General features: G+C 40.5%; 1 protein-coding gene across 6 annotated transcripts in view; it reads left to right on the top strand.

Moving 5' to 3' along the window:
* Nucleotides 1–13,019, top strand: part of MTUS1 (microtubule associated scaffold protein 1) — a 158,909-nt gene that overhangs the window by 25,296 nt on the left and 120,594 nt on the right. The window contains exon 1 of one of the 6 annotated variants that reach the window (XM_067721567.1): nt 6,729–6,878. The exons of the other annotated variants lie outside the window; for them this stretch is intronic. The gene's annotated coding sequence lies outside the window, so the exon portion shown is untranslated. Of the gene's footprint in view, nt 1–6,728; nt 6,879–13,019 lie in introns of those variants that run through there. 6 annotated transcript variants of the gene reach the window in all.

Here is a 13,019-nt window from a genome sequence, read left to right as displayed (position 1 = left end):
CCGGGTTCCATCCCTGGTCGGGGAACTAAGATCCCGCAAGCTTCGTGGGGCTGGCAAAACAAAGCCGAAACAGAAACACCCACAAAAACCAGTGGTGCTGAATGGTTTGGAGGCTCAGTAAGAAGCTAAGCACCTGATTGAACTCTGAAATGTCTGCCTAGAAGCCTGTTTCTAAGCTGTGTGATCAGTGTTGGGTTGTGTGTCTTGTGCTCACTTTTTTTTTTTTTTTTTGCAAACAGAGCTCTTTTTTTTTTTGAAGATGTTGGGGGTAGGAGTTTATTAATTAATTAATTTATTTTTGCTGTGTTGGGTCTTCGTTTCTGTGTGAGGGCTTTCTCTAGTTGTGGCAAGCGGGGGCCACTCTTCATCGCGGTGCGCAGGCCTCTCACTATCGCGGCCTCTCTTGTTGCAGAGCACAGGCTCCAGACGCGCAGGCTCAGTAGTTGTGGCTCACGGGCCCAGCCGCTCTGTGGTATGTGGGATCTTCCCGGACCAGGGCACGAACCCGTGTCCCCTGCATCGGCAGGCGGACTCCCAACCACTGCGCCACCAGGGAAGCCCCCTGTTGTGCTCACTTTGAGCTTGAGGCCCTGGCTGGGTCCCCTAGGCTGGCCGTGCCGCTTCTCCTGGGGTCCCCACCCAAGCTCTCCAGCGACCAGCCCCGTGTATTGGCCGCGGGTCCAGATGCTCATCCTCCTGGCTCCTCATCTCAAGTAACCTCGTCTAAAGATCTTTGTCAGCAAACGTGCCCTGGTTGCTCTCATAATTTTACTCTTCTCTGAAATCATGTATCCCTTTTATGACTCTTATGTTGATAGAGTGAGAATTTAAATGAGGATTTTAACAACAAAACTTGCACACTTACGGGTGTCTGTTCATATGTACAAACGGATTCTTTCTATGTGACTGTCTAGCTCAGAAGAGCTACCTGGTAGCTGTGTGGTACCACAGTGGTCCGTATGGTGCTGTAGTGTAGACCCTTTCCATCGTGGATTGAACATTTGAGATCTCAGATGTTCATGAGACAGCCCAACGTTCTAAGATACGTGGTATAGTATTTTTCTCCTGTTTTGTAGATTGGGAAAGTTGAGATAGCAGTGAAATTAAGCCATCAGTTCTAGTTCTTCTAGTTTGTGGTCTTGTCTTTTTTTTAATTATTGTGGTAAAATATATGTAACAATTTACCATTTTAACTGTTCTTAAGTATACGATTCGGTGGCACAAAGTACATTCACAATATTGTGTAACCATCACCACTCTCTAGTTCCAGAATTCATTATCCCAAACAGAAACTTTGAAGTCATTAAGGAATAATTTCCCGTTCAATTTTTTCACCAGCCCCTGGTAACCGCTATTCTACCTTCTGTCTCTATGAATTTGCCTATTCTACGTGCCTCGTGTAAGAGGAGTCATACATATTTGTCCTTTTCTGTCTGTTTTTTTCATATAGCATGTTTTCAAGGTCCATCTATTTGTAGCACTATTAAAATTTCATTTCTTTTTACAGCCTGATAATATTCCGTTGTATTTATCTACCACATTTAGTTTATCCATTTAACTATTGATGGATCCTTGGGTTGCTTCCACCTTTTGGTTACTATGAATAATACTGATGTGAACAAGGGTGTACAAATCTCTGTTCAAGTCCCTGCTTTTGGTCCTTCTGAGTATATGCCTAGGAGTGGAACGCAAGCTAATTCTGTGTTTAACTTTTTGAAGAACCACCAAACTGTTTTCCACAACCGCTGGAGCATTTTACATACCCCCAAGCAGTGCAAGGGGGTTCTAATTTCTTCACATCCTTGCCAACATTTTGATAATGGCCATGCTAGTGGGTATGATGTGATATCTCATGGTTTTGATTTGTGTTTCCCCAAAGACTAATAATGTTAAGCATCTTTTCATTGGTTATTTGCATATCTTCTTTGGAGATATGCCTCTTCCAAGTCCTTTGCTCACATGGCATTACACTTTGAATTAAATTTTCTGCTCCTTAATTAATTAATTTTTGGCTGTGTTGGGTCCTCGTTGCTGTGTGTGGGCTTTCTCTAGTTGCGGTGAGCGGGGGCTACTCTTCGTTGCGGTGCATGGGCTTCTCATTGAGGTGGCTTTTCTTGTTGCTGAGCACAGGCTCTAGGCATGTGGGCTTCAGTAGGTGCAGCACGCGGGCTCAGTAGTTGCTACTCGTGGGCTGTAGAGCGCAGGCTCAGTAGTTGTGACGCGCGGGCTTAGTTGCTCTGCGGCATGTGGGATATTCCTGGACCAGGGCTCGAACCCGTGTCCCCTGTGTTGGCAGGCGGATTCTTAACCACTGCACCACCAGGGAAGTCTCACCTGCTGGTTTTTGATACTACGTCAAAGTGCAGCATCTTATCCTAAGTCTCCTTTGTGCACAGAGGCCACCCTGGACTTTCTGAATGGCTTGCAGCAACTCCAGAGCATCTCTGTTTCTACTGACCGTGTGCTGGCATGGGTCTTGCACACTCTTCCCCACTGCCACACTTGAGTTTAGTGGTCTGAGGCATCACAAAATGTTTTAAAAGTTTGACTCAGAGACATTAATTTCCAGTGATGTTTAATTCATTATTTTTTCCCTTGGGATCTGATTTCTAGTCTTTCTGTATAATTTTCAAGGAGGAATAAATTTTCTTCTACCCTTCTACATTCTTCTGGCTGTTCTAAGAATTAAATTGACATGAGACAGATTAACAGGAGAAAGTCACACAGAAGTTTCATAACATGTATGAATGGGAGGCACCCAGGAAAACTGAGTAACTCACCAAAATAGCGGAAATCCTCACCTTAGACACCATCAGCTGAAGACAAAAAAGGATGCTGGGAGTAATGGTTTGGGACCTCAAAGGGGAGGAAGGCAATTGACATGAAGACGGAAAAGTGAATGTTTGGTAAATAAATGTGTGCTGGGCCCTGCAGAGACAGTGGGACACAGAGGAATTTTACAAGCCGACTTTCCTAGGTTCCTCCCTCTCTACACACCTGGTTCATACGAGGTTATCTATGGTGATGCTCCCTTCCTGGAACAGGTCCTCTATCTACATTCTTTAGACAATCGGTGGTGGTGGGGGGGGAGGTCAAAGTTTCTTCCTGAGTCTTTTGGGCTTTGATTGTTTTCAACTTGAAATAACCTGCATGTCGAAGAGATACTTTGGGGTGGCAGATTTTGTTCCCCTATAACTGTACACCTTTATTCCTCTTGGAGCCTGACTGCTGTCTCAGAAAATAAAAAGAACCAGTTCTCAGCCTAGGTAAATTTTTCAAATCAAGTAGGGGAAGGGAGGGAGAATTATGTGTGCATGTTTGTCTCACATGCTTGGAAACTGACAGGATGATTTAGTTTCTAGTAGGTAGTTTTCTCTTTCTTAGGAACATATCTTGGGAGGTTTAGTCTCTTTTTGATTGATTCTCTTATATGGATTAAATCATCTTTTATATAATCTTCACGAAGTTCCTAAGCCACTACTTTTTCACAGACTTGTGTCCATTTCATTTCTCCCTACCTCTTATCCCTCTGTTTCTTTGTGATGCATCACGGGTAGTTGTGTAGTTTCAGAAATTGGAAGAACTACTCTGGTCATTCAGTAAATAATGATCTGAAATGTTTCTACTTAGGGCCTAGATCTTCTTTATCATTGAGTGATACTGGATGACAAAACAGGTTGAATGTACGGTGTTTAGTTTGTGGCCTAGTTTCTCTTTGTAGAAAAATTTAATCTGTTTTGAGAACAGTACTAAATGTACTGGTTTTCTTATCTTAATTGGCATCAGTGGTTGTAGCCGAAAGTACTTCCTTGTTATGACATCAGTACAGATGAAGCTGGCCTCTTGTACTAGGAAGCAGGACCAGATAATTTTGTTGTAGCAGATGTGCATGACAGTCATAATTAAGACTCTCTATTCATCTCCTCTTTGTAGTCAGTGGGAGACTGAGAATGATAGGGATTCAGGTTTGGAGAATACAAGTGAAATATTTACTCTTGCTTTCACCTGTAGCTTTAGGACACAGACTGTTTATTTAATATGTTACACTGGTGTAGACCATCTTTAATATTTTTTAAAAATTGTTTTATTCTTTAGGCTGGTGTCTAGTTTCTGCAGGCTTTTTTTTTCTTTGAAGTGTGTTTGATGTTCTTAATGCAGGATTAGTTTGTGGTACTCATGCTATTTCCCCTAAGGTAGTTAAATGCATAGTGTTAAAGAGGATAAAAATTTAGGATAGGGTTTTATCCTAAATACACCATTAAATTTTCCTCCTGCCTCGCCACCCCCCTGCCCATACTTTTATGAGGCAGGATGGTGGTGGGCCAAAGGGTCTAGAGATAAGAGTATCTAATCTTTTTTTTTTAATATTTACTTATTTATTTGGTTGCACCAGGTCTTAGTTGCAGCAGGAGGGCTCCTTAGTTGTGGCATGCGAACTCTTAGTTGCAGCAGGCATGTGGGATCTAGTTCCCTGAACAGGGATCGAACCCAGCCCCCTGCATTGGGAGCGCAGAGTCTTCACCATTGCGCCACCAGGGAAGTCCCAAGAGTATCTAATCTTGATTTTGTCTCTAAATAGTTGTATGAACTTGGAAGTCGTCAGCGCTGCCTCCTTGCATGATTCTTGAGGCTCCATTACCATCATCTTTAATGTAACTAGTACCCCTAGGGTTTCTTTTTCACAGAATATGGTGTGAATGGTGACTCCTAAAGTCATGCAATAGAGACACCGCTAGAAGCCATAACTTATTCTCTCTAGACCACAGTCTTCTTGCATATAGAATAAGTAGATTGGATTCAGTGAACTCGGATACTTGAGCCAGTCATTAGTGTTAGTCAGCCCCTCTTCCGTGAATGGGCCCTGCTTACAGAAGAATAGTAAAATTATCTTTGTTGATAAGAGTAGTGTTTTATTTCAAGAGAAGTTCATCCGTCGTAGTGTTTGACTTCATGTGTAGACTGCCTGCTACAGACTTCTTGGAAAGTGTTTCTGTTGTCTGAATTGGACAGTCTGTTGTTGGAATTTGAAAGACATTTATTTAGGGACTACATTGACTGTTTTGTAAAGTACAGATGTTCCTTGACTTACAGTGGTTCTACTTGATGGTGCTATAAAGTGTTATGCTTTCAGTAGAAACCGTATTTTGAATTTTGAACTTTTCCCTGGGATGTGCTTCTCTCTCATGATGCTGGGCAGTGGCAGCCACAGCTCCCATCAGCTATGTGATCACGAGGGTAAACAACCGGTACACTCACAGCCTTTCTGTACCCAGACAACCATTCTGTTTTTCACCTTCAGTACAGTATTCGATCATTTACATGAGATATCACTTTACTATAAGCTAGGTTTTGTATTAGATGATTTTGCTCAACTGTAGGCTAACGGAAGTGTTCTGAGCAGTTTAAGGTACGCTAGGTAAACTATGATGTTTGGTAGGTTGGGTGTATTAAGTGCATTTTCAACTTATGCTGCTTTCAACTTATGATGGGTCTATTAGGACGTAACTCCATCATAAGTCAAGGAAGATCTATAACAGCTCTAATGACACTAGTTATTCATGTTGCAAAGAGCAGATATGCTCTCCCAAGATTCTGAATAAGTGACCTCCAAATCTTTTAATTTAAGTTTCTATGAAAGAAATGTTGATCAAAGAAGTAGTCTGGGGCTTCCCTGGTGACGCAGAGGTTAAGAATCCACCTGCCAATGCAGGGGACACGGGTTTAATCCCTGGTCTGGGAAGATCCCACATGCCATGGAACAGCTAAGCCCATGTGCCACAACTACTGAGTCTGTGGTCTAGAGCCCGCAGGCCACACTAGTGAGCCCACGTGCCACAATTACTGAAGCCCATGGGCCTAGAGCCCATGGTCTGCAACAAGAGAAGCGACCGCAATGGAGAAGCCCACTCGCCGCAACTAGAGAAAGACCACGCACAGCAACGAAGACCCAACGCAGCTAAAAATAAATTAATTAATTAAAAAAATATACAGTCTGTAAAGAATTTGTTTTATTCCATTGGAGCATAAATATGTCTTTAATATTGAATATTTTGATATTTAAATAAGATTCCAAAAGTAATTATAAATATTTAAATAATAAAAGAAATGTATAACACAAATGTATAATGTGCAGATCTCTCCTACACTCCCTGCCCCAACCTAAGGGGATGGTGATGAACTATTGTAATGGTATGGTACTTATCTTTCTAGAACTTTCTCTTACACAAATGTTACTAAGTTGAGAATTTCTGAATATTCACTTTAAGTTTAAAGGATATGAAATGCCTAAGAATTTATTAGTATAGGAAATGAGAAGTAAAATTGTAGATAGGTTAATAAGGATTATACCTTAAATCCTAGTTTTCCTATTGTGGTATAGATGCTTACTTACCATCTTTCCTTCAAAATTTTTTTTATCCAAGTCACTGGAATATTCTGGTTTCTTTAATCCAGAAGCAGTCACCCAGCAACGGTGAATGCTGATTTAATCTGACAAGTGAAAGTAACTCCTGTTTTCAGAGATGGTCTGGATAGACCAGGAAGTTTCTTACTTTACAGAACATTTCGTTTTTGTTTTGTTTTTAGTCTTACTGTTAGTGATGTACAGTATAACTAAGAAACACACAAGTTTTCCATCTGTAAGACTTAGAAAGATCCTTGATGTTTTGTTGGCAGAGAGTCCAAGGGAAATTCTTTACTTTGGAAAAAAATAAAGTCATTACACTTAGCCGTATTATTGCTGCAAGGCCGAGCTGGTCTTTGAATAACCATGGTCTCTTGAGAGGATTCATTGTACGGTCTGGTGTTTGGATTTCTTTTCGTCTGGTTGTAGTTTCTGCATTGCTGTATGAAGAAGACAATCCCTAAGGCACAACCAAGTATGTTTTTGTTTGTTTGTTTTTGACAAATAACTTGAATAAGACATCACTTGCTTATATTGATAGCTGTTGATTTCTGAGAAATGTAGGTAAGTTACCTTGACATAGTTGATTTGGGGCATTAAGTTAAGCAAAAATGCTAGAGTTAATTATGTTTTAGAAGTGGTACTTTTTAGAAAAAAGCTGCTTTTTAAGTCATATACACGTTTTCATCTTATATTTGTGATATTTATTGTATTAAAATATTCCTACTTCAGGATAAATTCTAGAATGTGTGAAAATGGAAAGATTATTATGAACAAATGTGAATATACTCTGACCACTTTTTAGGGAGGAAAAGAGATCAATGTGGTACTGTGTTTTGCTTTTAAGTTGTTAAGTAAAAATTTCACGTGTTGCCTAGTCAGTTTTTTTATATAATGTATATAATTTTATATATTGTAAATTTTCTATATTATCACACATGGTCATTTTATGGTTTTTCTACACCTACAATAGCATAGAATATGGTAGGAAATGATTCCATATATAAACATTATCATCTGAAGTGCCTAGCTCCTTGGTTATTTAGTCAACTTTGCTTTGTGATTCTGGTTATAGCTCTGAGCCCGTGTGTGTGTGTGTGTGTGTGTGTGTGTGTGTGTGTGTGTGAGAGAGAGTCTGTGTGTAAACAAAGAAGGGAGGGAGGGAGGAAGGAAGGGGTGGAAGAAAGCTAGAACTACTGGAATATTTATGATTTAAAATGCTCTGAGCATGTTTAACCTGGCAATTTGACTTTCACACTATCTTAGCGAAAAGATAGGAGAATTGTGGGAACACAACTTTGTTATTTATGCTGTTTTATGATATGTTTAAAGAATATATATATATATATGTCCTGAAATATATATATATGTCCTGAAACATAGTTATTTGTAAAAGGAAAACATTAAAACATTTTACTTAGTGGAATTACTGACTAAGCTTTCAGGAATGAGGTTTTAAGAGTTGGTGAGCATGTGGGGTCTTCCACATGCTGGTTTTGAGGTTTTAGGAAATTCTTAAGCCAGAAGGTCTTGGAATAAAAGTGTATTTTTGGAATAAAGTCCAGGGATTGGAATTCTTGAAGTTCAGGAGGTTGTTAATGGGCTTTGTGTCGCATCTTCTAGCAGCTTCTTCCTCAGTGGTGGTGACCTTATTGTAATCAGCCAGGGCTTCACTCTCTCTGCCCCCTTGAAAGGCTTTTAACTGCAAGTGTGATTTTTCTAAAGAAGACTAACTATGCCGTGGTCCCTCCATATCCATGGGGATTGGTTTCAGGACCCTGCAGATATCAAAATCCATGGATGCTCAAGTCCCTTGTATAAAATGGCGTAGTATTTGCATATAACATGCACATGCTCCCATATACTTCACATCATCTCTAGATTACGTATAATACCTAATACAATGTAAATGCTATGTAAATAGTTGTAAATAGAATATTAATGCTATGTAAAAAGTTGCTGGTATGCAGCACATTCAAGTTTTGCTTTTTTGGAACTTTCTGGAATTTTTTCCAATATTTTTTATCTGCTGTTGATTGACTCCATGGATTTAGAACCCACAGATATGGAGGGCTGACTGTACTGTTATAATAATAAGTATAGAATAAGTCAGTTTTCAAATGTCAATTCTCATTAAGATGCGACCATAGGTTTAAAATTATTTAACCGTGAGGCTCAAACAGAATATCAGTTAATTGTTTAGTCTTTATTTATTAGTGTAAAAATGGTTTTTTCCTTACGATGTGTCTTTTATTTTTCTGGTGTGTTTTACGTCAGTTTTGTGTACTTTGGGATGCCATCTGTTCACTGCTGTTACCTACTGATAGTCTGGTAACGGGTTATTTGAGGGGTCTTCTTTTAGGACACTTGGGAATACTAGATTTTTTCTATAAACATATTCTAATCAGTGAAATACAGGGTCTTAAATACAAACCTCATGTGATTTTAGGCATGGGTGGGGAATAGAGGTGATATATTTTTGTTGAGATCGTTTTAATTGTTTTGTCATGGCATGAACAAAGTTTCTCTGATAGCATTTATTGTTGAGTGGTATTTTCACTTAAAAACTCTAAAGTTGGGGTGTTTTTAAAGAAAGAAGTGAATTACTTTTCCTTGGGTGATTAAACAGTATGGCTCTATGCTTAATATTATTCATTTTAACTTAGATCTTTTATTCATTCTTTGAATCTCTCCTTTATTTGTTTCTTGGAATGGTTAAAAAGCCTTTTAGCACTTATTGCACCCAGAATAAGCATCCTAAACTCATATATTAGTTTATTTAAAGAAAAAAGAGAATATTATAAAACTCTTATACTTTATACTAGAAGCTTAGTTCTTTTTTAATAGCTACACAGTATGTGATTATTTGTGCAGCTTTTCTATACTATTTGCTGTAGCTTCCATCTTAAAATGTTAATATAAATGAAGTAGCCTTTTAAAATAACGTTTATTTCTAGAGTCACGTGTTGGGCACTTATTGTGCACCAAGCTCTCTGTTGCTCGGTGCAGAAAACAGAGAGATGAACTTTTTAAAGCTTCATCTGGCTTTTCATTTCCTTTCCATCTTGACACCGCTGTGTTAGTTCAGATCCATCCTGATAATTTCCTGCTGTCTGTCTTTCCTCACTGGGACATCTTCCACACTCCAGCCAAACCAGTATGTTAGTATCCTCTTAACAGCTTTGGCAGACTTGCACTGTTCCCAGAATAGAATACAAACTCTGAGCGTACCCGGAGGCTGCCCTTTACCCCGTCCGTGGCCACTTTGAGCTTCTTACTCTTTCTAGTCATTCCAATCCCTTCACACTTTAGAGCCAGTGGGATTCCTTCTGGCTGCATTGCCTGTCTTTCCATTTCTACTTGATATTTTCTCCCGACTTTGCTAGGCAAACGAATCTCTCAACTGTGGTCTGTTCATTACTTCTGTTGTATATTGATCTTTTCTCTAGGAAGGCACTTATCTCATTGTTATGTCTCATATCCTACACAGGCTCCCTTAATCCAGTCTATAGAGCCCTGGAATTTAACTGTGCCCAGCACATGGTAGACAGGAAATGCATATTTCAAATAGTATCCCTAATTTTATTCATTTTGTGATTTTAGTAGTCTACAACTTTTTTTTTTTTTTTTGTGGTACGCGGGCCTCTCACTGTTGTGGCCTCTCCTGTTGCGGAGCACAGGCTCCGGACGCGCAGGCTCAGCGGCCATGGCTCACGGGCCCAGCCGCTCCGCGGCATGTGGGATCTTCCCGGACCGGGGCACGAACCCGCGTCCCCTGCATCAGCAGGCGGACTCTCAACCACTGCTCCACCAGGGAAGCCCAGTAGACTACAACTTTTGCTTGAATACAGATTTTAGTCCAAGATCCAAAAGCACAACTGCCATGAATCACAATTAAGAAGTGGACCGTTCAAGGGGTTCGATTCATTGAAAAGCAAAACCAGACCGAAAGTTAACTTGATAGACCATCTTTATGAAAAGAAACTAAAATTTTCAGTTATATCAGAGTACTTCAAAGTGATCCACAAACTTAAGGTCTACAGGCCCACCTCCGTAGTTGTCAGAACTATCACATCTGTGTCATAACGGTGAAGGGACCATCTCTCTCCAAGATCTTCTCCCCTGAGTCCTGCAAGGTACTTTCAGAAAGGACCTGAGTTTAAGGCCTCCTGGCTTCTAGAAAACATGGAGGTCTACGTACAAACCTATTCTCTTGTTAGTGAAGGGCAGTGCTGTGTGGAGTCTGTGGTTAAGTGTGGCCGAGATGGCTCTTTGTCCCTGACTCTCTACTTCTCCCCTCTTCTATGTTTATAGGATTTTTAGTCAGGTGTGGGTAGCCTGTATTGGTGTCCATGTCCCAGCCTGCCTTGTAGGCAGGTGTGGCCGTGTGATCAGGCATCAGTGTGGTGCGTTATATTATATGGAGGTAGCTTCCATCTTTGTTGCCTCTTGACCCTTCTACCCTGTTCAAGGAAACACAGATAATGCCATTTGGGGCCATAGGTTGAGGTTATGCACAGTAAAGGAACGAGAAAGGTGGAGCCCAGGTCCCTGACAGCTGGGTCCCTTAATCCTGAACAACCCAGACCTTTGCACGAGACAGAAATAAACTTGTCTTTTGCCACTTATCTGAGGTTTTCTGTCTCCTGTGGCTAGAGTTTGAATCCCAAATACTGTCATATACTTTATGGCTCTGGACAGAGAGTATTTAGACAGGGGAGGTGGGAACTGCCAAGAACCATTGTACTTTCTCTGGAGGGGCGGGGATTTGGTCAATTACAGTCTGCGATGATTTAAATGTCAGATTAGTGTTAAGATTCCATAGATCTCTTTTGAGGTCTCTTCTAACCCTGAGAGTCAGTGACTTTGAAATGTTGAGCTTTGCTTTAATAAATTATGGTATTTCATCATTTGTAAGACACACGTTTTCACATTTTAGTGTTTCTGATACAAGCATGTATTTTACAAGACAGCCTCTTAGCTTTGACATGTAATTAGAGCAGAATTTGACATTTGACCTTGATGGTCCATAGGGATCCTTCACAGTGGCTGGTGTTAGCAGGAAAATGTTGAAGCATGAATACTGGCTTAAAGTGAGCAGGGTCGCTACCAGGATAGAGCAGCAGCTGAATAAGTCACTAGTTTTAGGTTCAGGAAAAGGCCCCTTGCAGCTCAAGTTTGTGTTTCTTCATGAAGCCTGTCTGTAGTCTTACTGGCTTCTCCCAAGGCTCAGCCTCGGAAGAGCTAAGCTGTTGAGGGTTTTAAAAGGAACTAAGACAACAGCCTCATTTGATAAGAGGCTTCTTAATGGAAGCAGAAAACAAGATAAATAGAAAAGGTTCAAAGTAATCCTTTTACATAATTCCCTAATTTTTATCATGTTCAGAGTTTAAGAAGATAAGTAGCGCTAAAAGGATTATATGAAAGAACAGCCCACTCTGTTCTCAGAGGCAATCACGTTTCTTCCCTCTTCTCTATTTCTTTTATTTACTTCCGTCTTTTAAATCAAAATATGACTATGAATAATATCTCTGTGATCCAAGTGGTATGTTATGATGTTTCTTTCTTGTACAACTATTTTTTCTGTTTACTTTTTTTAAATATCTGGCAGAAACAACTCACATCCTTCAAAAGCACTCTCAGATTTCTCTCAGTTCAGTTTTTCAATTGGTTAAAACTTCCCAATATTGATTAGCTCTGTGTGTTTTCCTGGAGGCATCCTCGTTGGACTTCTGACTTCCTGCTGCCATCCAGGTGTAGGACACAGCCGTCACCCAGGCATTTCTGGGGATTCCTTTCTCTTTTCTCCTGTTTCTCTGTTTCCTAGATAATAATCCTCCTTGGTTTCTTTCCTCACCTTGGCAGTGTTCATAGATTCCCAAGAAAGCACGTAGGAGAGGTAAGTGTGACGCTTTCCGTGCCTTAAGAACCCCTTTACCCCCACTCATGTTTGATTCATGGTTTGGCAGGATTGGAATTCCAGTTTGAAAATTTCTCTCAGAAGTTTGAAATACCGCTTCACTTGTCTTCTGGCTCTCAGTATTAATAAAATGAAGTCTGTCATTCTGATACTTGATCTTTTGTAAGTCCTTTTTTTAGCATAGGAGTGAAAAGGTGGGCACGACACCAGACTGCTTAGCGCTGCTACCTTCTAACTACATGACCACAGCAAGTTTTTAAACTCTCTGTGCCTCAGTTTCTTCGTGTGTGAAATGAGGTTAATAGTACTTTATGCCTCCGAATGCTCGTTTGGTGGATTGTACAAGAAGTCATGTAAATCGAGACCTCTAGTGTCAGTTTCTGTAGGTCTTGTCTCTGGACTTTGTTTCTGCAAAGAAAGATCCTTTCATCGTTTGCATGGGGCCTCTAAGCCTGGTGATTATAAGCTTCTGTGGAGCTGAGCACAGGGAGTGGGCTGGTAGTCCCACCACTCAACTGGAAGAATTTCACTGTTTGCACCCGCATGCCTCACCCGCAGCCGATTCTGGGTCTGCTAACGCTAGATTTGGAGTGTGTCACCGGTTTCTTCTAAGATTATATGGCTGTTTCCAGAGTCAGGATAGTTGTCTGAATGGATAGGGTACAGGTAGGTACCTGGGGGAAGGAGGTGTTTAGT

The sequence above is a fragment of the Pseudorca crassidens genome, chromosome 21 (assembly GCF_039906515.1).
Source record: "Pseudorca crassidens isolate mPseCra1 chromosome 21, mPseCra1.hap1, whole genome shotgun sequence".
Taxonomy (NCBI): Eukaryota; Metazoa; Chordata; class Mammalia; order Artiodactyla; family Delphinidae; genus Pseudorca; species Pseudorca crassidens.
Note: the sequence above shows the minus strand (reverse complement) of the source record. Positions and strands in the feature narration are given on the sequence as shown.